At 37.5% G+C, this 11951-nt stretch overlaps 1 protein-coding gene across 1 annotated transcript in view; it reads right to left on the reverse strand.

Moving 5' to 3' along the window:
* ABCC9 (ATP binding cassette subfamily C member 9) overlaps window positions 1–11951 on the reverse strand; it is a 229938-nt gene that overhangs the window by 190237 nt on the left and 27750 nt on the right. Inside the window, exons 4-5 of the mRNA XM_058443111.1 lie at window positions 10461–10571; window positions 4835–4877 (exon numbers count right to left, since the gene is read on the reverse strand). The gene's annotated coding sequence lies outside the window, so the exon portion shown is untranslated. The remainder of the gene's footprint in view (window positions 1–4834; window positions 4878–10460; window positions 10572–11951) is intronic.

Raw genomic sequence — 11951 nt, forward strand, 5'->3', positions numbered from 1 at the left:
GTCAGTGATACACACTGTAATCAAGAAGTGTCTGCATATCATTAGCATCAAAATAATGAGATCCTTTTTTTCACCCTCTCTACATCAGAATCTCATGTCTCATTGGAACGTGAGATACGAGAGCAAAGGAATAAAAGGTATTTCAGGTTTTAGACCAAAATTTCTGAAATGGGGCTATTACTACAACAGTGTAGGTTCTGAAAAATACAGGCACTCCATGAGATTGTTTAAAATAACATTGATGACTAAGGAGTTTATGAGAAAGTGAACATATTAGCAATAAATGTGTATAGTAAAGTATCAAGACATTTTTACTTTCAACTCATTTTATAACTAGTGACTGAGAAATAATAATGATCACTGAGTTCTTATTCTGTACAAGAAATTAAGCCACTATTACAAATATGTACCTGGCACTATTCTTTCACATATCTATATTTAAATTTTTGTGGTCTCACATATGGACTATTAACAAAATAATGTTTGTTTCTTCAAGGAAGATATTTTCTTAGACACTCAGTCATTTGTTTGACAAATCTTCATCAAAGGTTTACAATTTACATGGTCCAAGTTATGGAGAGCCAAACACATAGTACCTACCCTCAAGGTGCTTATATTCTCATAATGAACAGGCAAAAGTTTATTAGGACTCTGGATTTCCATAATGTAGAAGAAAAGCTTACGTGAAAAATCATTCACACTATGAACTCCTGGAAAATCTGGATTTACAGAAGAGGTTGATGCATAGCTGAGCTCCCTCAAAAGAAAAAGAAATAGCTAGATATCAGAATCAAAGGGTTCTAAGTATAGAGTTTATACTAGGATAGCCCTAGGGGGTGATACAGAGGGAGGAGGAGGGATAATTAAATTAGCTAATACCTGGGTTGGATTTTAACCCTTGCATAGGACGGGGGATTAGGGTTGGGAACTGAAACTTTGCTTAATGGCCTTTCCCAGAAGAGCTGTATCCTCAATATAAAGAGAAGCTAGGAAGGAAAAAAATGGCTTAGCAGCTCAGGGACCTAACCTTCAAGCTTGCCTTGGCTTCTACTTGGCTTCATTTGTTTGGTGAAAACAAATCGTAAATAAGAAATCAGCTCCTTTGGCCTGCACTTTTCACAGGTTAAGAATAGAAACCCACATGGTATCCGAGAATCCCCAAGCTGAGAAAACAAACATCAATGTTGATTCTTAGCCAGTTACATTCTTCAGTGCCTGGCAGAATCGAATGCAAAATTGCCCTTGGGAGTCATTGTTGTGGATAATGTCAATGTCCAATGCTTCACCCAGATCCCCTGGGCCCATTTTCACTATTTTGGGGGGCGGGATAGGGGACTCCCTTATGGTGTGCTTTCCCATCCAACAGCCAGCGTCTACTGAGTCTCCTTTTCCAGAGGACTGCCCTCCAAGACACATCCCCCACCCTAAGTTTTTCAGCAGCTCCCTTGCCTCTGTTTTCATAATTCTAAGGCATAACTTACCAGAGTCCCCTGCAGGTTAAGCCTGACATCACTTTCTGTGCGATTTTGCCTGAGCTCATACCCTTGCTTGGCTTCCTCCACATCTCTGTTCAGTCTTCCTCCACTCTCTTGCCAGTTTCCTCTAGAGAACCTCCTTAATAGAAACTATCTCTGAATCCTCATCTCACATGTCTGCTTCAAAGGACCAGGACCCAACACATTGCTGTGGGATTCCCACAGGAAAATAAACAAGCACCTCTAAAGATAAACTCAAGAAAATAATTGCAATATGTACGAGGGAAAAAATTCATCTAAGACAGTCTGTAGAAACAATAAGATGTATTAATGCAACCAAGAACTTCATGTAGTAGAAAAATAACTTGACAAAATGTATAAATTATCCAGGATACAGATGGAGAGAACCAAAAATGGAAAGTTTGACAGAGAGTTTAATATATACAGGGATATAATGATAAGGTTTGACATAGATCTAACAGTAGTTCCTAAGAAGAGAGAAGAAAGAAATGGAAAGGGACTCTCTGAGGCAATATGTATAAGGAGTTTACAGAAATTATGAAATACAAGCAAACATACAATTCCTAAGTAGAGTAAATAAAAATTAAATCCACATGAAAGAAAGATTGCACAACACAAAAGTAGAGAAAACATCTTGAAAGCAACTGGAAAGACAGATAACCTGTAAAGAAACAAGAATTAGCAAAAACACTGGTGTTCAACAGCTAGCAGCTTATGTGATTCACCCATGCCACGTTAGTGTCACAAATTTTATGGTTATCTCCAGCAACATTTCTCTAGTACTCGCACTTACTATCTTTTGTCTAATTTAACCTTAACTGAATTCTCCGTTTCTCCTGGAGACATTTATATTCAAAGTGATAATTCCTTCCCTTAGATGCATAGGGAGAGTCTCTAAATTTGATGGAAATGGACACTTGAGTAGTGACTTAGCCTTATGTACTCTGTTGGAATTTGTGCTAGCAGTCTGAGCACTAGTTCTGTGTGCCTATGAACTTAATGCTGCTTATTGTCTCATTCTGACTTCATGGAGAATTAATCCCACCTTTAAGCAAAGGCTACTAAGTGAATGGTATTTTCTGTGCAGAAATTAAATTTTATTTTCAGCATTTAGCCCAGGAATTATTCCAGTAGGTGCTCAGCTATTTAAAAACAAAACTATTCTCAAACATTCATCATTAGACAACTGGAGTTTTTGCTGGTTTTGTAACCTACCAAAATGGATAGGCTGTTGAACATTCCACATTCAGAAGTTTTGTAGGGTGGTGGGAAATGGGGGATCTTCAATGTTTATTTTAAAATAAAATAAGTTCTTGACTTTTCTCAAAAAAAAAAAAAAGAAACAAGAATTAAACTACTAGGAATATATTATCAATAGTAACAACAGAGACCAGAAGATGGCAAGATAATGTCTTCGAAGGGAAAAATAACTTTCAACATACGGTAAATTAACTAAAATATTACTCAGGGAGGATAAAATAAAGACATTTTCAGATGATAACTGTGAGATTTCATAATATAATAAATTTTCACTGAAGAAAGAAATTGACCTCAGAAGGAAGAATTGAGAAGCAAGAAACAAGGTGGAATAAACCAACAATGGGTAACATATGTGGGCTCAACTAAATTAGCATCAACTCTAAAAAAATAACAATCCCCATAACAAACATGGTTAATTTGGAAACACGGGTGCTTAAAAGCAAGATTAAATTTAGAAGCAATGACCTGTGAGTAGAGTGCAGAGATGAGAGCTAATGCATTCTACCAATTAGATGTTGTCTGAGAGGAGAGGAAAGATACCACTTATCTTTATCCTCTGCACATAATAGATGAACATTACAGATTTATCTACTTGAAGCATAACGACTTAAGGTATTCTTACTACTGGAAAGGAGGCCTTGTCCTAGATCCCAAGGGCACGTGCTTGGATTTTATACAGGAAAGAATTCAGGGTGAGTCACAGTGTACAATAAAGTTAAAATAGCTTATTAGAAACCACTCCAATACAGAGTAGAGTGTCCTCAGAAAGCAAGAGGAGGAATGCCCCTACCTCAAATGAAACTCTTGCTTATATGGGATATTAAAGATAAGAACAGTGTACTTTATTATAAAGGCTTGTGATTAGCTTGTGACAGACTGTTAATATTATTTTCTCTTTTGTAATTATTAATTTCAGAAAGAATTTATGAGAGTACTATTATCTTTAGAGCAAAACTTATTTTTTATTTATTTATTTTTTTGAGACAGAGCCTAGCTCTGTCGCCCAGGCTGGAGTGCAGTGGCGCGATCTCAGCTCACTGCAAGGCATGAACCTCCCAGGTTGATGCCATTCTCCTGCCTCAGCCTCCCAAGTAGCTGGGACTACAGGCACCCACCACCATGCCCGGGTAATTTTTTATATTTTTAGTAGAGACAGGATTTCACCATGTTAGCCACGATGGTCTCTATCTCCTGACCTCGCGATCCACCCACCTCGGCCTCCCGAAGTGCTGGGATTACAGGCGTGAGCCACTGCTCCGGGCAGAGCAAAACTTATTTTAAACTGAGAGTGCCTTTTTCCATTAACTTGTTTCTTCAACCAGAAGCATCTTGTGATCAAGACTGCCTAACTTTCTGGGAAAGTAACCCAGCAGGTCTTGCTTTCTCCAGCCTTTATTCAAGATGGGGTCACTCTGGTTTAGACGCCTCTGACATTCTCACCATACAATTATAATAAAAGGAGATTTTGAAAAATCATCATTTATCCAATAGGGAGAGAGAAGAAAGGACACAAAGTAAAATACAGGAAGTAGAAAAACAGAATGATATGTGTGGGCCAGCTAATCAGGTGATAGTGGCAGCGACAAAATAGGCAGTTGGGTGAGAGGAAGCATTGTTATTTGTAAACAGGGTTGTCACACCATGATAAAAGGAGCAATTCATTAGAAAAATATGTTAATTATAAATCTGTAGATGCACCTGACAATATATAAATTACAATAATATGAAAAGCAAAAACTGACACAATTACCAGGAGAAAGTGACAAGTCTACAATCATGATTATAAACTCTAGAACAGTTCCTTCAGTGATTGATAGAACAGATAAAAAATGAGTCAAGAGGTGATTTGAACAACAGTTCACATACTTGATTTCTATATTGCACATAAAGAAATATTATTTGAAGGACACAAAGAATATATACAGTCATACTCCACATAACAACATTTTGGTCAATGACAGATTGCATATTTGAAGGTGGTTTCATAAGATTATAATACAGCTGAAAAATTACTATCACCTAGTGACACCTTGTGACATTGTAGCCATTGTAACAACATAACACAAGGCATTACTCACCTGTTTGTGGTGATACTGGTGTAAACCTGCTGCACTGCCAGTCCTATAAAAGTATAGCACATACAATTATGTACAGTACATTGTAGTTGATAGTGATAATAAATGACTATTGCTGGTTTATATATTTACTATACTTTTCATAGTTACTTCAAAGTGTACTTCTTATTAAAAAAAAAAAAGCTAAATGTAAAATATCCTTAGGCAATTCCTTCAGAACTTCCTTCTTATTCCAGAATCAGGCATTGTTATCGTAGAAGATGACATGCGTGTTATTGCTCCTAAAGACCTTCCAGTGGGTCTTCCAGTGGGGCACGATGTGGAGGTGGCAGACAGTGATATTGATGCTCCTGACGCTGTGTAGGCCTAGGCTAATGTGTGTGTTTTTGTCTTAGGTTTTAGCCAAAAAGTTTTAAAAGTAAAAATAAAAAATTTAAAATAGAAAAAGCTTTTAAAGGTATAAAGAAAGAAAATAGTTTTGTATAGCTATACAATGTGTTTTAAGTATCATTGCAAAAGAGTCAAAAAGTTAAACAAAGATTGAAAAGTTTATAAAAGTAAAAAAGTCAGCTAAGATTAGTTTACTATTGAAGAAACAATTTAAAAACTAAATTTAGTACAGCCTAAATGTACAGTGTTTATAAAGTCTGCAAGTAGTATGCAATAATGTCCTAGGCTTTCACATTCACTCATTACTCACTGACTCACCCAGAGCAACCCCAGTCCTGTAATCTCCATTCATGGTAAGTGCCCTATACAGGTCTACCATTTTTTATCTTTTACACGGTATTTTTACTGTACTTTTTCTATTTTAGATATGTTTACATACATTAGTACTTACCATTGTGTTACAATTACCTACAGTATTCAGTATAATAATATGCTGTACAGATTTGTAGCCTAGGAGAAATAGACTATACATATAGCTTAGGTGTGTAGGACGCTACACTATCTAGGTTTGTGGAAGATCACTCTATGATGTTCACACAATTAGAAAATCACCTAAGGATGAATTTCTCAGAATGTATCTCTATTGTTAAGTAAAGCATGACTGTATAAAAATTGACTTCATATTAGGCTACAAAGCAAATCTTAACAAGTGCCACAGAATTTATATATCTTGCAGAAGCACATTTTCTTACCATAACAAAATTAAAAATTAAACCAAGGTAATTAAGAGTCCATATACTTGGAGATTTAAAAGTACACTTTTAAAACTTTGTCAAAGGAATCTTTTTTTTTTTTTTTCCCTAGAGTCTGAATCTCACTCTGTCACCCAGCCTGGAGTGCACTGATGTGATCATAGTTCACTGCCACTTTGAACTCCTGGGCTCAAGTGATCCTCCTGCTTCAGTCCCCCAAGTAGCTAGGACTACAGGTGTACCACCACACCTGGCTAATTTTTAAGTTTTTTTTTGTAGAGACACGGTCTTTCTATGTTGCTTAGGCTGGTCTCAAACTCCTGGGCTCAAGTGATCCTCCCACCTTGACCTCTTAAAGTGCTGAGATTACAGGTGTGAGCCACCGTGCCCAGCCTCAAAGAAGAAATCTTAATTATGATAAAAACATACTTTATGTTTTACAAAAACATTACACATCAAAACACAGAATAAAGTTAAAGCAATCCTTAGATGAATTTTATAGCGTATGTTCATATATTACAGATGAGGAAATATTAAAAATGGGTTATCTAAACATCAAAATCAGGAGTGAAAAAAATATAAACCCAATGAAACCGGCTTACAAAAAAAATAAAAAGCAAATAATAATAACAAAGTGAAAAAAACACACTCAATAGGGTAGATCAAGAAATTATAGCACAACATGATAACTTATGAGGAAAGTACGTGCAAGTTTCCCCCTGTGCGCAGTGGCTTCCTAGAGTCCTTCATGCCAAGTCCTGTCTCTCTGTCTAACCCCACTTCCTTCTACTCTTCCTCTGTCTCTCCTCTTCTCTTTCTTTTCCTCAAACATGCCAACCTCCTTCCACCTATTTAAGACCTTTGCACTTGCTCTTTTCTCTGCCTGGAGCACTCTGCTCTGTTTTTGCATTCATCCCAAACTTCTTTGTTGCATTCACATTTGCATCAAAAAAGTGTTTACTGAAAATCAGTGATGTTCCTGACAGTAGGGATATAGCAGTGAACAGAATAAACAAAAATATCTGTAATTATGGAATGTATGTTCTAGCAGCTGGCGAATTTTCACTCACTAAGGTCTTCCCTGACCACCAATATCAATGTCAATGTTACTTATTTTCCTGTTTTCCTATTTATTATGTTTCTTTGCACTAGTGTGCCACATCTTTGAGAGAAGAGACCTTGTCTATCTTGTCACTTTACTCTGAGGGCATGGAATGATACCTAAAACAATTATGTGTTCAAGAGCTATTAGGTGAAAGAATGAACGCATGAATAAGGGATTCATGGAAGGTGTCTCCTCAATTATATTTGAGGAAAACATTTGCCTGAAGCAAAGGTGTGTGTGTGTGTGTGTCACCAAACAGAACAAAGATCCTGTGTAAACTCAAGAGAATGGATACTGTGGCATTAGAATGAGAGGTTAGATGGGCAGGCAGGGACCAGATGCAAATAGTCTGGTTGCTATGCAAAAAGAGTGGACATTTCATCTTACAAATAACAGTGCACATGATGGCCATTTGATTCAATACAAGATGGGAAATTTAAATCTTCTTTGGGGATTTAATTTCAAAAGTAAAGAATGTTTCTATTTGGTTTGAAAACAACAACTCTTTGGTTGTAATTATTTTTATAAGCTCAGTTTTAGTTAACATATAACTGCAAACACTACACAGTTGATAAAGGACATTTCATTAATAATCAACTTTACATGGTGCTTTATTGGAACACTGAAATAGATGTAGATCAAGCACTGGAACTCAGTTATGTACAAACTTAGAATGTATTTTCCCATAACTGGTGTCAAGTTTACTTTCAGTGTGCCCACTTGTGCCACCATCACCATTGACATCAGATCTCACATGGATTGCATGGCTCTTATATTCAAGACACTATTCTAAACCATTTAATTCTCTCAAAAACTCTCTGTGCAGGGACAATGAGTTGCTCTGAGTCCCATAGCTAGTACATGGAGTAAGCAGGATTCAAAATGTGGTAGTTCAGCTCCACAACCTGTGCTCTTAACCCTTGCTCCCCACTGCTTCCGTCCTTCCTGAATTCCATCCCACCCACTGAGTTTTGTCACCTAATCTTATGGAAACATGTACTCTGCAGATTTAGGTCATCTTCCCATGCTGTCCTCCTCCGCCTCACTGATTTTCTCTGTCTACCTCCAATCCTGTTCCTCCTCACAAGCTTCTGCCGCTGATGCCATCCCTGGTCTGACCCCTGGAATGGAAGGTCCTGGTGAAAGACAAAAGTCGCCGAGTGCGGTGGCTCACACGTGTAATCCTAGCACTTTGGGAGGCCGAGGCAGGTGGATTGCCTGAGCTCAGGAGTTCGAGACCAGCCTGGGCAACATGGTGAAACCCTGTCTCTACTAAAGTACAAAAAATTAGCCAGGCGTGATGGCACGCACCTGTAATCCCAGCTGCTAGGGAGGCTGAGACAGGAGAATAGCTTGAACCTGGGAGGCGGAGGTTGCAGTGAGCCGAGATCATGCCATTGCGCTCCAGCCTGGGAGACAGAGCGAGACTCTGTCTCAAAAAAAAAAAAAAAAAAAAAAAAGACAAAAGTCATAGTAGGTGCTTTCAAAGGGATGGGAGTCTGTGTTCTCAATCAGATTCAGTCTGTCAGTTGTCTCTAGGGATATGAGGTCTCCATGTAGGTGGCATATGGAATTTTCTAATCAACATTCATCTCCCCCTGACCCCTCATCAGTGGTGCACACACCTTCCTCTGTGTACATTCTCCTGAGCAATCTGAGCGGCTCCTGTCCCTCTGTCCAACTCTTGGCTCTCTTGTGTGGAATCTTGAGGACTAGCCTCCACGAACTCTGGGAACTGGGATATAGTGGCCCTCAGCTCTCATCTTCATAGGAACACTGTGATACTCTCATGCTCTGCTGGCTTCTGGCATCAGAGGATCTCCTTGGCAGTGGGGTTTCTGCCTTCACAAGTCTCCAGATGAAAAGTCAGTGGCATTCTCCAATTTTTAGAACCCTTCATATTTTAAAATATATAAATCTAGTGCCTCCTTCAATCTAGGGGTTGGGGGAGAAGTTATATGCTTTAGAAATTGTGTTCTCAAGAAAGTGATCGCAAGACTCTGTCTCAAAAAAAAAAAAAAAAAAAAAGGAAGTGACAATTTTTACCCTTCAGGGTGCTGTGAGAATCCACCATTTTATGAACTCAATGGTGGGTATCTCATACTACACGAGTGGGGAATAGCAGACATTGTTCATATTAAAAGGTGAACTCCCAGTGCATTTTGTTCTCAGCTATTAGTTTAGCAAGTCCTACACAAAAGCAATAACACCAGGGAGTTGGAAAGAATCTAAGTTGGTACATCACATCCCATTATCCACATCAATACACTCATGACATAAAACCTTGCAAAGAAAGTGATATCAACACCACTTGAATCAGTATAAGGAATTACAGGGACTTTATAGGGTTTAAGTGACTTCTGATAATAAGCACTTCTATGTATTAGCTCAAGTATGTTAAGATTTAAACCATCACTTTTAAAATTCAAGAACAATATGACCTAAGCCTTTTATTTTGGTAATAAGATATATAGTTTACTTCTGAATGATTAATATTTCTACTAAATGTCAAAAGCCAAAAGCTACAAATTTTTCTTAGATAATACACATTTTTAGGTCTTTATATTAAATCAAATAATAAATTTAGCCATATTTTGTATCAATCCCAATCACATTCCTGACTACCAATATGAATGTTAATGTTACTTATTTTCAGTATTATATATTACATAAATATATTATAATGTGATGATCCAGTAATTATTTCTATAACACTTGGCTTATATTAAGCCTATTTTCCAATATGAGAAATACAGTTGGAACTACCTACCTCATTAGGGTCATAATAAAGTGTACATAACAATATATTTAAAGCCAAGGACAAGCACTTAGGACACGGTAGTTATAATTCTGTCTTCAGTACTGAAATTTTTGCATAATTCTTTGTCTTCCATTCAAAATTTTTTGAATTTTTCAAAAAGTTCTTATCAGAAAATAACACAGCATGTCCTGTGCATTATATAGTTATTCATTCTAAAAGTACTGTGTTTTCAAGGGTCTGGTCATTGCCCAGGTCAAAATTGTATTGCTTGTGGCCAAAAATGTTTCTACCCACTTATTCTTGTCTTATCATTGCTTATTGGTGGCACTTGTCAATAAATATTGGCAGTAAAGTCTTTGAGAGCGATATCTCCTAGTCTCCTAGTCTCCTAGATACTGTTTAATGTAGATTACAAGCCCTATTCTTGGAAAAAAATCTCTCAAAAAGACTTTTCTCCAAAGCTGTATCTCCAGTTTTCCCTAACTTCACTTAAAAGGTGCTTTACTGACAGGTTAGCCACTCACCTCCACACACTGTTAGACATTCTACCACCTTTCAACCATATTTTTTTTTCTGAAATTTTGTGATTTTCAATATTGCTATAATAATAGTGAAGCTCACATTTTCATAGCTTTTCTTCTGCAGTGTTGCCCCCTCTAGTGCTGAGTTGAGAGACTGGATATTCGTGAGACAATGTAAAAATTTTCCTAATTTAACTAACAGAAAAGTTAACTGTGGAAAAAAAATATGTTATTTACACATTAAAAGTATTTTTACATGCCAGGGCAAGGGTACTATTCATTACCATATCTCTAGCAGCAAGTGCAGCATTGACTCCTAACAAATATGCTTTGAACCAAACTGCTGAGAGAATACATAGGATGGAAAAAAAATGAAGACTCTATCTCTCAAATTTTTCAATTCAAGATGTGCCTTTTATAGTGACACGTAAAGTTTTAGAAAGATCTTATCATAGAACAGCATTATTTAGCTAGCTATGAAAAATGAAACAATGCCAGGTGCGGTGGCTCACAGCTGTAATCCCAGCACTTTGGGAGACCGAGGCGGGCAGAACACAAAGTCAGGAGCTCAAGACAAGCCTGACCAACATGGTGAAACCCTGTCTCTACTAAAAATACAAAAATTAGCCGGGCATGGTGGCATGTGCCTGTAATACCAGCTACTCAGGAGGCTGAGGCAGGAGAACTGCTTGAATCCGGCAGGCGAAGGTTGCAGTGAGCCGAGATTGTGCCACTGTACTCCAGCCTGGGTGACAGAGTGAGACTCCATCTCAAAAGAAAAAGGAAAATGAAATAATTAATTCTTCAGAATATTTGTCGTAAGAATAAGGTATGTGATTCAAATATATGTAGAAAGAAGCAACTTGACATTTGGATGTGGTGCACACAGACTTTTGAGGAATTCTTCTGCATACCAGAAGCTAGAGCTACTAAACTTCTGCGAATCCCACAGTCCTTTGGTGTTGGGGATAGCTGCTGGCAAAGCTTACTTCACTCAGTGAGACCTACCCAATCAGAGTTATCTCTAATTCTTGTCTCAATAGTCAGCCATTTCCTTCCAGTATTGTCTTTACTTTTCACCTCTCCTGCTTAATGCTCCCAAATCCAAACAGCTCCATTTTACAGCTGAGAGTACTTTACTTACTTTACTCTTTAACTTGCAGGTGGTTGGCTAGGATCCTCTCTACAATACTCACTTCAGATTTGGAGCAGGATTCTCCATTTAAAGTAACAAAGGCAGGAAGACATCCACATTTTGCATGACAGGTCATATACTATTCAATATGTTATAAGACACCTATATACATCTAAGAGGCATTCTATTGATTTTTATAATACAATCTACAGAAAGTAAATTTGACAAAATTGCCTTGGCTGGTGAGAAAACATAGATTCCTCAGTGACTTTCAACTACGCCCTCAAGGGCCATGTCAGAATCCCTGAAAGTGGGTGGTCATAAAATTTTTGTGTTAATCCATGGGTTTTCAATAGTTGAGAAGTATGGGTCTAATTTAGAGAGGACTCTCTAAAGAGTTATAACGGTTTAAGTCTATGACATTATTAAACTCTAAGACTGACTGCTCACAATTAC

The sequence above is a fragment of the Hylobates moloch genome, unplaced genomic scaffold, assembly GCF_009828535.3.
Source record: "Hylobates moloch isolate HMO894 unplaced genomic scaffold, HMol_V3 SCAFFOLD_8, whole genome shotgun sequence".
Lineage (NCBI taxonomy): Eukaryota > Metazoa > Chordata > Mammalia > Primates > Hylobatidae > Hylobates > Hylobates moloch.